General features: G+C 32.8%; 1 non-coding gene across 1 annotated transcript; it reads right to left on the bottom strand.

The window, feature by feature from the left end:
* Positions 1–10,536: 10,536 nt before the first annotated feature.
* TRNAA-CGC (transfer RNA alanine (anticodon CGC)) lies at positions 10,537–10,609 on the bottom strand. The gene has a single exon. It is a non-coding gene; the product is annotated as a tRNA-Ala (tRNA).
* Between the last annotated feature and the right edge of the window lie 38 nt (positions 10,610–10,647).

Below are 10,647 nucleotides of genomic sequence, written 5' to 3'. Positions count from 1 at the left end.
TATGATAGTACTAGCTATTATTTTACTTATGGTTTAGCTAATTGATTAACTCTATCCTTATTGTTTACGTATTATCTTAAAGTACCTTTATTATTTCTGAAAATTAATATCATTATTAAGTACTAGCAGAAAAAATGAAATACCGAATTTATCCTTCACTATTCCTTAAATTTTCAAAATAAAACCCAAATGATGAAAAAGTCAGGAAGAAGAAGAAACGGATGGCAGCTCTAACAATGATGTTTCAGAGACGGAAAAACCTCACAGTGACAAAATACGCCAAGAACGCATCCTTAATTGGACTATCATCTCTGCGAGAGTGAACTGAGACTGAGGTCCCAAAATTACGAGCATAATGAGCAGTCATCGGAGGGCTTACCATCAAACTCAAACGGAGTGTGACAGAAGTTGAAGCATAAGGGCATCCATGTCAACATATTCATACCGACTTTTCTTTCGATAAAAGATTATGCCTTTAATTAAAGAAACCCACGCAGTTCCAATGATACAGAATTCATAGTTTTGGTAATTTCATGGTTTGTCTTTGTTTAACTTTGCAGTAGAAAAAGAAAAAGGATATATCCAGATCTAACGCTTAGAATCAATATCCACATTGATAGTAGGCGTTCCACCGAGATGTCCGAGAAGACTTACGGTTACCAACATTAACAATGGGGTGAAGACATAACATCACCGATGACCTGTATCACCAGCGGAAGCCGAACACGGGAGTTACAATTTGACTTCTAATGCAAATAATTAAGAGAGATGTGCGCTCAACAGAAAATGGTTGATTTATTTACTGTTTTTTGTAATTGTGTTTTGAAACTTACTTATTGTTGAAAAGGTTCTTCACTGCAATTATTAACTGTCAAGCAAAACTCCCAGAAGAAGGGTTCTTGTCTTGTGGTTTTATTCTTCGTTTTAAGGTTGAGGATGATGAATGGTTTACAACAAGGGTGATGGAAAATTAAAATTAAGCAAGATTTTAGACAATTGTGAGGAATAGTAAGGATATTTTAAGACAATATATAAATAATAAGAATAAAATAAATCAATTAGTTAAACCATAAAGATAGTTTAAGAAATTTGTCCTATTTTATTAATATTAAGTTTTGGGTTTTTTTATTTTTATTTTTTTTGAAGAATTAGTTATTTCTTAACATACTCTGCAATGGGAATCTCATTCCTGCAATGGTCATTCTCCCATGTGGGGGCCCATTCTACCTTGAATGTTAATCAGAACCCCATTCTGTCTAAACAAATGGTTAGACATTTTGATTCCGATTTTAGGCACTTATTACAGCAAACCAAAACAAATCCTTAATTTTTAAGTATAGGCACTTGATTCTAATCTCACTTGAGGGCCTTAACTTTTAAATGTGTCAATTTATTTTCTTAATTTTCAGAAATATACATTTAAATCTAATTCCATCAAACTAAACATTATGGTAAAGTATAAAATTATAAAAATATGCATGTATTTTTTTTCATTATTCATCTTTCTTCTATCATTGTTGTCTTTGGTTGCAGTGTAAATTTATTTGCACTAGTACAAATACATGAGAGTGCAAATTCTTGTTTAATTTTGTTTTAGATTTTATTTTATTCTGCTTCATGTCTTAATTTATTTCATTTGTACTGCAATCAAACAAAATAAGTTAAATTTTTGAACAAAAATAAGTCATAAATTACACTCAGATCATTTGCACTGTTGTGGTTTTGCATCAGCGCAAATTTATTTACATTGCAACCAAACACATTAAATGCAATTCAACAGTAGCAAAATAAGCATCTTAAAGTAAGACTACACCCCTCACCATTATACCTGTTCATGGACTAGGCTAGGCCGGACTTTTACTCTGCTAACTGGTACGGTTGAGGTGTCGCCACCTCTACTGAAGTGCTGAACAAAGAAGTGAATGACCCGTTTGAGTAGCCTTGCAAAAAAGGGCATGTCTTAGTCTGGTTTGCTTCTTTGAGGAGATCCCTACGTGATCAAGGACCTGGTACAAAGGACTGTATTTACTTTTTTCATCTGTTATTTATATATCATGATTTAACAAAAAAAAAAGGGTAAATTACGGATAGGTACTCTATACTTTGGGATAGTGACAAATAGGTACATGAACTTTTAATTGTTGCATTTGAGTACCTTGAACTTTTAAAAATAGACACTTGGGTACATTCGTTAGTATTCGGTATTCCATTAATTAAACATTATATATTGCCAAAAATACCCTTCTCATGTATTTCTGAGATCATTTTCAAGTAACCAAATGTCTTCTCAGGATGACATTCTCACATGGACAACAAATAATAGATTCAAAATTTTTTATGACAGCATTCTCTAGTGATGATTTTACTCTGTAAAATGATCTAAAAAATACATGAGAAGGGCATTTTTTAGATTATGTGATATTTAACTAGCAAAATACTAACAGATGGACCCAAGTGTCTATTTTTTAGAATTCAAGGTACTCAAGTGTTGCAAGTGAAAGTTTAGCGTACCTATTTGTCACTACCCCCAAAGTACAGGGTGCCTATTTATAATTTACCCAAAAAATATGATATCGATGGGAGAATAAATGTAATGCAGGTTAGGTTAGTAGAAATAAGAAATATTAAATTAAATATATGTAATGTATTTTTTATTATATGAATAAAGTCGAGCTGGGCTCTTTTGACAAATCTCGAGCATGGGCCAAAAAAATCAGGCTTAGTGTTTTGGGCCTGAGCTCAAGCCTATGGGCCTAAACTCCTATCCAAGCCTAACTGGGAACAAGCCAGGCTGGTCTAGCCTGTCGGGTTATCCAGTCCATGAACAAGTCTACTCACCATAACCTTATTAGTTTAACGAAGTTTGACTTAAATGTGTATTTTTTAAAGTTTAGGTATTAAAGTGGCACATTTGAAAGTTTATATGCCTTAAATTAAAATTACCCCCAAGGTAAAAAGTACCTATTTGAAAGGTTCATTTACTTAAACACCCATATAGTTTCATATAACTACTAAAACACCCCTATAAATTGTGTTTGACTAAGTCACCCTTTTAGTTTGCACCTGCTTTATTTAACCCATCATCCATTGTTTACCCAAAAAAAAAAGGAACCCATCTCTTGGACTAAGTGAAAATTGTAAGACATTGTCCATTATTTTTATTTCAAATATACCCATAAATCAATACAAAATTGGTTTTATGGTGAAAGAAGGGTTGTCTGCTCTCGATTTGGAGCCAATTGAACATAAATCAACAAAAGCATTAATATTACCTCCATCCAACACTGTAAAAGCAAGTTTTTGAGACTTATCATCACTTGATAAAATCTTTTTCAACCTGGAATAGAAGAGAAATGCTTTTACTTAAGCCACAGTGAAACAAAGCACTGTAGAAGCATTTCTCAATTTGTTTGCAAACTCACCCTTGGCAGCTCTTGTTCTCACTGTTAACCATCGGGATACAATAATTTATTATTTCTCGACGAGGGTGGATTCAAACCGAGCCAAGCCGAATAGTACGAGGCTCGAGCTCGGCTCGGCTCGGCTCAAGCTCGATTTTGAGAAAAAAAATATTTTATAAAAAATAAAAAAATATATATATATATTTTATTTGATATTTAGAAAATTAAGAATTATAATATTTTTATTATATATATATTATTTTCTATAATTTTATATATATATATATATATTCGACTTGGTTCGCGAGCCTCACAAATCGATCTCTAGTAGGCTCGAGCTCGGTTCATTTCATAATCAAGCCAATGAATTGGGCTCGAGCTCGACTTGAAGCTCAGTTGAAATTGAGCCGAGCTGAGCTTGAGCAGCTCGTGAAAAGCTCGGCTTGTTGCCACCCCTATTTCTCAATGTCTAAAGAATGATACAAAGAACATAATAGAAATAGTGTTCTTTGTATGATGTGCATTAATGAAAAGATATGTTGTGAATTCAAAGAACAAAAGAAATTAGGATAGGAGGATAATAAAAAATGGAGTTGACAATTTACCCTTTCCTAGTTGCCAGTTTCCGTCTTGTTAGCAAGATTTTGTATACTTTATGCAATTGTAAGTGTGTACATGTTTTGCACGTGGTAACTCTAGGTGATGATAACAATAATAATTATGTATTCAACGTTTTTTACAAAATTCATGAATTTTGTGTTATTTTTGTTTTTCATTATTAATCGGATGCATATTGAAAAATACAAATCCAATTATATAAACACCTCATATTGGGCTACAAAGTTTTGGGTATCATTGATAGGCATACCTAATTAATTGGACGATTCTTTTTGTAATGTTTTATCTTCCTAGCTAGTGTATCTTTTTTTGTTCATCTATAAGAAAAAAATGTAAAATGTAAAGAGTTTGAATTTAATGAGGTGAAAAGTAGTAGTTCAAATTATATTTTAAACCTCGCAATTAAATAGATATTATATTAAAAAAATGGATATTTTAGTCAAATGAACATTTTACAATCTTATTCATATTTTTAATACTAGTGTAAATATATAATTATAGATGTGCTCAATTTTTTCTATATATATTTTTTATTTCTATATGTATACAAATAATTTTGTTATGCACACTTATTTATTGTTTAATATGATAAATAGATGATATTATACATGTGCCCAAATGTTTTATACTATTTATTTTTTATAAAAATGCATCTATATATACGATGACAATAGTTGAAGAAAATATATGTATATTTTACTCTCTCTCTCTCTATATATATATTCATAAATTAAATCAGATCATATTCAGATATCTAACATTATTAACAAAATCGAATTCGAATATGTGATTCTAAGATCCGATTGGACCTTCGGATTAGATGAAGCCTGTTGTTTGTACTGTTAAGTCGGATTCAAATGTACCATGGTTCGAATCCAATCTGATCCATTTGCATCCCTAGGAGCAACCTTAATCTAGTGAGCTTTTTTGAGTGGCCATTTCAGAATAGTCCTTCGGTTTGGGAATTGGTTTAGCATTTTATTTCAAAATTGTGCTCACACCGTTCTTACAACCATTTTTTCAGCCATGCATTAGGAACATATCCATACATGGTTTTCAAAATTGGATCGGACCATATCGGAATGTTGGACCGAAAAACCGGTTCCATTTTACCCCATAATTGTCATTTTTGCCAAAAACCATTGATTTGGTCAGCAAACCGCTGGCCCGGGTGGTTGAACCATTCAACGGTTTTGGCCATTTTTTATTTTTTAGTTTTTATTTTATTTTATTGCCACAACGGTTTGTCGTTCAGGTCTAACGATCTGACCGTTCAACCTAGGAACCAGATCTCTGAATGGTTCATTGTCCAATTAGATTTTAAAAACCTTTCATCCATACTTATATCTTTTTATTCGTGGAAGATATTCCCAATACACGACTAAAAAAAGGTCGTGAGAACGGTGTGAGCACCAAACCCAATTTCAATAGATATTTCCAAAGCCAAACATATTTGAGCATAGTAGGCTCTTAATCTCGGCCATTTAAACTTTTAATCACACTGGCCCTTGGGCATCCTCACCATCAAAATTGATGGGTTTCCCCATCCCATTACAACTGGTGAGATAGATCGATAGATACAAATTTTCTGAAAGTGGCTTTGTTGAAGGTTGAAGATGATAGACCCAAACCTTAGTATACCACCTTCATCTTACAAAGGCATTTAGGAATGCGATCAATGATCGCATGAGGTTGGGTCCAAGTCAATTTGCCACATGGTTTTCAAAACTGGATTGAGCTAGAAAAATTGGGAACTGATCACCTGATAGGTTCCATTTTACCCCCAAACTGCTTTTTGGTGAAAAAACCATTGATTTGGTCAGTGAACCACTGACTTGGGTGGTCGAACCATGGACCCGGACAATAGTTTTTGGCTATTTTTGTTTTTTTTTTTCATTTTTCTGTTATAGCAGGCCGTCCATTTGGACTGAGTAGTCAATTCAGCCCATGAACCAAACCCTGGAATGGTTCCTTGTCCGGTCCAGTTTTAAAACCTTGATCTGCCATGTCTTGGTTGTAAGGCCATTGCCAATTTATTATGGGTAATTTTGGTTATTTCTTTTTTATTAAATGGGTCAAACTACCGTTTGGGTTAGAAATGTCATTTTTATACATCTGTTTAAGAAATACAATAATAAATAGGGTAAGACCAAATCCATCTAATTTATATTTTAGTAATAAATAAGAGTTTTAATAAGGGAAAGGGAAGTATTACAAAGATCAACTATTGGGGATTTGAGGAGAGAGTTTAAAAAATGATCTTATTAGAGAAAGTAAATCATAAAATTTATCAAAGAAAATTTGAGAAGTGAGGAGTATGTCTATGTGAGTTATGTAGTGAGAGGATGTCTAGATCAGGCTAGGTTTCATATTTAAGGTTGGATCGACTCTTAACCTAACCCAAATCCATCTAATTTATACCCCTTTTTTATTAGAAGAGTCAAAAGAAGTCGTTTAAGAGATAAAAAGGGAACTAGTGGGAGAGGGGAGGTACTACAAACATCAACTATTATTGGGGGGGGGGTTATGAATGATTTTAGTAGGAAGTAGTGATGATTTTTATTCGATAAAATTAAGACCTAAGAGGGTTTTTATTGCCACTTCTTATATTGTTTCATAACTCAATTTATAAATAAATAACCACATGTGTGAAAATGAGAGAAGCATAAAGTGCATGTGACCTTTATGGCAAGAGGAGGATGCTCTAACATCTCCTCTTTCCTCCTTATAGTAAAGATATAGATCTCATTCATGGTTATTTCAACCTCTAGCATTATTAATGTATTTGTGGGATTTAAACCATTTGCCATAATGCATTCATATATTTCCATTGTATCAATGTGCATCCTTATCCAAATTTTATGTTATTTGTGTAAGGGCACGTGTTATACATGTGTGCAAGTAAATGGTAACTATATAAGTTGGTATTGTATATCTAATTTAATTTTTATAACCTACACAAAAGGTAAAGCAAATATAGATATTGTATATTGTATGTCTAGTTTTATAATAGTATAGATATGAGATTCTGATGATTTGAACCTTGATAACAAATATAAACATTCTTCTTCTTATTATTATTACTATTATTATTACTATTACTACTACTACTACTACTATTATTATTATTATTATTATTATTATTATTATTATTCAATAGGGACGAACCATGGATTTTTTGAACCGAACCGATATGATCGGTTTTTTAAATATCTGAACTGAAACCGAACTAATGCAACTGGTGGACCGGTTAACCGCGGTTCAATTTTTTGGGTTTTTTTTATGCACTCAAAAAAAAAAGGAAGAAGCCTTCTTGTTCTACTGGTTGATCTAACCCAACTATGGTCGAGCTAGTGTGAATGTGTGAGGCGCACAGGGCAGAGCATACCTTTGTAAGACACAATAGAAGAAAATGAATAAGGAAGAAATAAAAAACATTGGATGAGATAAGTAGTGAATTAAAACAGAAAGAAAAACTGTGATATGGTACAAAAGTCGAAATAGATAAAAGAATGAACTAAAACAGAATCGAAAAACCTCTGATTCATTACATTCAGAAGGAAAGAAACAACGTGGAGCTAACATTTACAACAACAAAAAAGAAAAAGGAAGACATTAATTGAGAGAAATATGCACCCGCTTGTTGTAGATGTTGAAGTAGATAATGAAAAGGTACCATAGGCCAAATAGAGTTCCGAGAAGTAAAGTCTGGATCATATTGTTGGATTTTGCGCTCTTATCAACGCTCTTAGGAATTGAGGTTGCCTTAACACATCCTTGGTAGCTCGATTGGAAATGAAAGATGAAGTAGAAATCCAGCTGCTGAAATGTGACGAAGAACATAGCTGCAAATATCTAGAGTAGGAAGAAGCTCCATGGCCAGAGGTGAGATCGAGTGAGCTTGGAGAAGAAGAAGAGAGCACAAAAGGAGTGAATCTAGTGGTAAGGTTCCGATTCAGAGGTTTCAAGGCTTTGAGAAATGGAGTGGAAGGAGAGAGAGCAACTACACTGCTTTGCATTTTCTTTGGGAGCTGAGAAGGACAATAACATAATCAACCCTAGAGAGTCAGAGATGCAGATTTTTGAGGGTGTTTTTTTCTATTGTTGTTTTGAAAGGGGAAGTCAAAAGTGGGAGGCTTTTGTAAGGTAACAATGGGCAAAGAGCCAAAGACGAAGGGATAAACGTTGTCACGTGAGGAAGAAAATTTTAATCGTCATATTTGAATCTACTTATTAGCATGACAATCGAAGAGAGAAGAAAAGGGGTATTTTATTCTAAAAAGTATAAATTATAATATATATTAGTGTATATATACTGGTCGCTTCGATTAACCGCCAGTTTTGTTAAAAGGTTAACCAAAACTGAACTGGAACTATCAGTTTTTTAAGAATATTGAACCGAAACTGAACCGACTAATTTGATTAATCGATTTTTCAATTTGGTTTTGGTCGATTCAGTTTTTCATTTTTTTTGCTCACCCCTATTATTCAACATATATTATTAATCATAACATTTAGGGTCACATATTCCCTCAAGCAAAAACTTTACACGCACTCTAAAATTACAAGAATCCAATGGCACATTAGAAACATCACCATATAAATTTAACATATATATGTACAAAAAACAATTCCCAATATAATACTGGGTCCATGCAAAGAATGTATCAAATCATAAAAAGTCCCCCCCCCCAAAAAAAAAAGAAAAAAAAAAGAAAAAAAAAAAAAGAAAAAAGAAAACAATGTACAATAAATAAATAAGACTGCCTATCCAGCTATCCTATGAAAACGACCTTAGTGACCTACATCGGCTAATCTGTTTTCAACACATTTAATCTTGATATCTGCTTCTATAGTCATTGATATTTTTATTTTTACATCGAGATTTAGCAGGCACATTCACCACTTTATAAAACCCCAAGATCAGCATTCCTGTCATTTTCATTCATTTGAGGGTTCCTATAAACGTTTTGGAAGATACTAGCCGAAAGGCACGTGCAAACTAAAGTAAAGGATAACAAGATACAAAGATTTTTAGATTTTTTCTTTTTTTCTTTTTAGTTCTTTAAATGGGCCAAGGATTTAAAAGTTAAATCATCTAGACCGTCCACAATATTCCCACTGCAACATTGACTTTATATAATGATATTAAAATATTCTGATTAATTTTGTATGACTTACACGAAACCAATGCAAATATTAATGTTATATGGTTATATGGTAAAGACGTATATTATTTGAATTCCATAATTGAATCTTTTTTTTTTCATAGGTCATTACTTTTTTTTATTCATTTAAAAAAATCGTTACTAATTTTTTTTTGAAACAGTACTACAATTCAAACAAACAAAAGTTATAATACAAATTAAATTATTTGCGTTGACTACAACATTGATATTGTATAATGATATACTAAGGTTCTACCAAGGTTTTTAAAACCGGACCGGACAGGGAATCGTTATGGGTCCGATTCCTATGCTGAATGGTCCAATCATCCGGTTCAAATAGATGGCTCACTCTGATGGAACAAAATAAAAAAAAGAGGCCAAAAAACATTGTTTGGGTTGACGATTCGACCGCTCAAGTCTATGGTTCACTAACAAATCAATAGTTTTTGACCAAAAAAGCAGTTTTTGGGTAAAACGATTCCCAGTTTTTTAAAACCATGGGTTCTACTATGATGCCAGAAAGATTTATAATCAATCAACTAGTATCATACAAGGGCTAACCAATCAGGTGGGTTTTAATCAAAATTCACCCTAGGGGTGATAAGTCAACAGAGAACAAAGCCTTTCCGGTATCATGTCTTTCTAGCATCATAGAATTGTCCTGATATTAAAATGTTTGGATTTAATTTTTATCACTCACACAAAGCCAACGCAAACATCCATCCTATATACTAATCAAAATTTCACAGTTCAATCATTTGATTATCCTCATTTTCATTATTCTTTTTCTTCTTGAATTAGTGGTACAATCCAAACAAAAAAACAAAAATATAATAAAAATTAATTTTTGACCAACTACAATATCATAATTTAATTTTTTGTGACTTAAGTAAGGCGAACACAAGTATCCACGTTACATAGTAAAAATATGTATATGTAGAGTTAGGATCTTCTGCCAACAAAACACATTCCAACCCTCTACCAATTTGATCTAACATGGCACATCTCACCATGAGATTGGGACCGATTGTAAAAGTGAGACCCGCCATATATGAGATGTGAGGTGTAAGTAAGATCATGTCGGGTAAGTTGTTGGCAGGTGATCCAGACTCATATATATATATAGTAAAGATGTATATTATCAAAATTTCATAATTGAATCATTTGATAATCATCACCTTTTTAATTAAAATAAAAAATTCACTATTTTTCAAATGATACTACAATTCAAACCAACAAAAATCATGGAGGTGTCGACATCATCAAATTCATATTTTTTGCTAATGTGGCAGAAACGAAACCAACAATGTTGTGCACAACATTGTAAAAATGATTTGGAAAGGGAAAATTGGAGGTGCGGGGAATCGAACCCCGTGCCTCTCGCATGCGAAGCGAGCGCTCTACCATATGAGCTACACCCCCATTTTGGTTATTTTGGATACACAATTTGTTATAGTTAT

The sequence above is a fragment of the Nelumbo nucifera genome, chromosome 5 (genome assembly GCF_055504915.1).
Source record: "Nelumbo nucifera cultivar China Antique chromosome 5, China Antique-T2T, whole genome shotgun sequence".
Classification (NCBI taxonomy): Eukaryota; Viridiplantae; Streptophyta; class Magnoliopsida; order Proteales; family Nelumbonaceae; genus Nelumbo; species Nelumbo nucifera.
The sequence above is the reverse complement of the archived record's forward strand: the minus strand, read 5'-3'. Positions and strand labels throughout refer to the sequence as shown.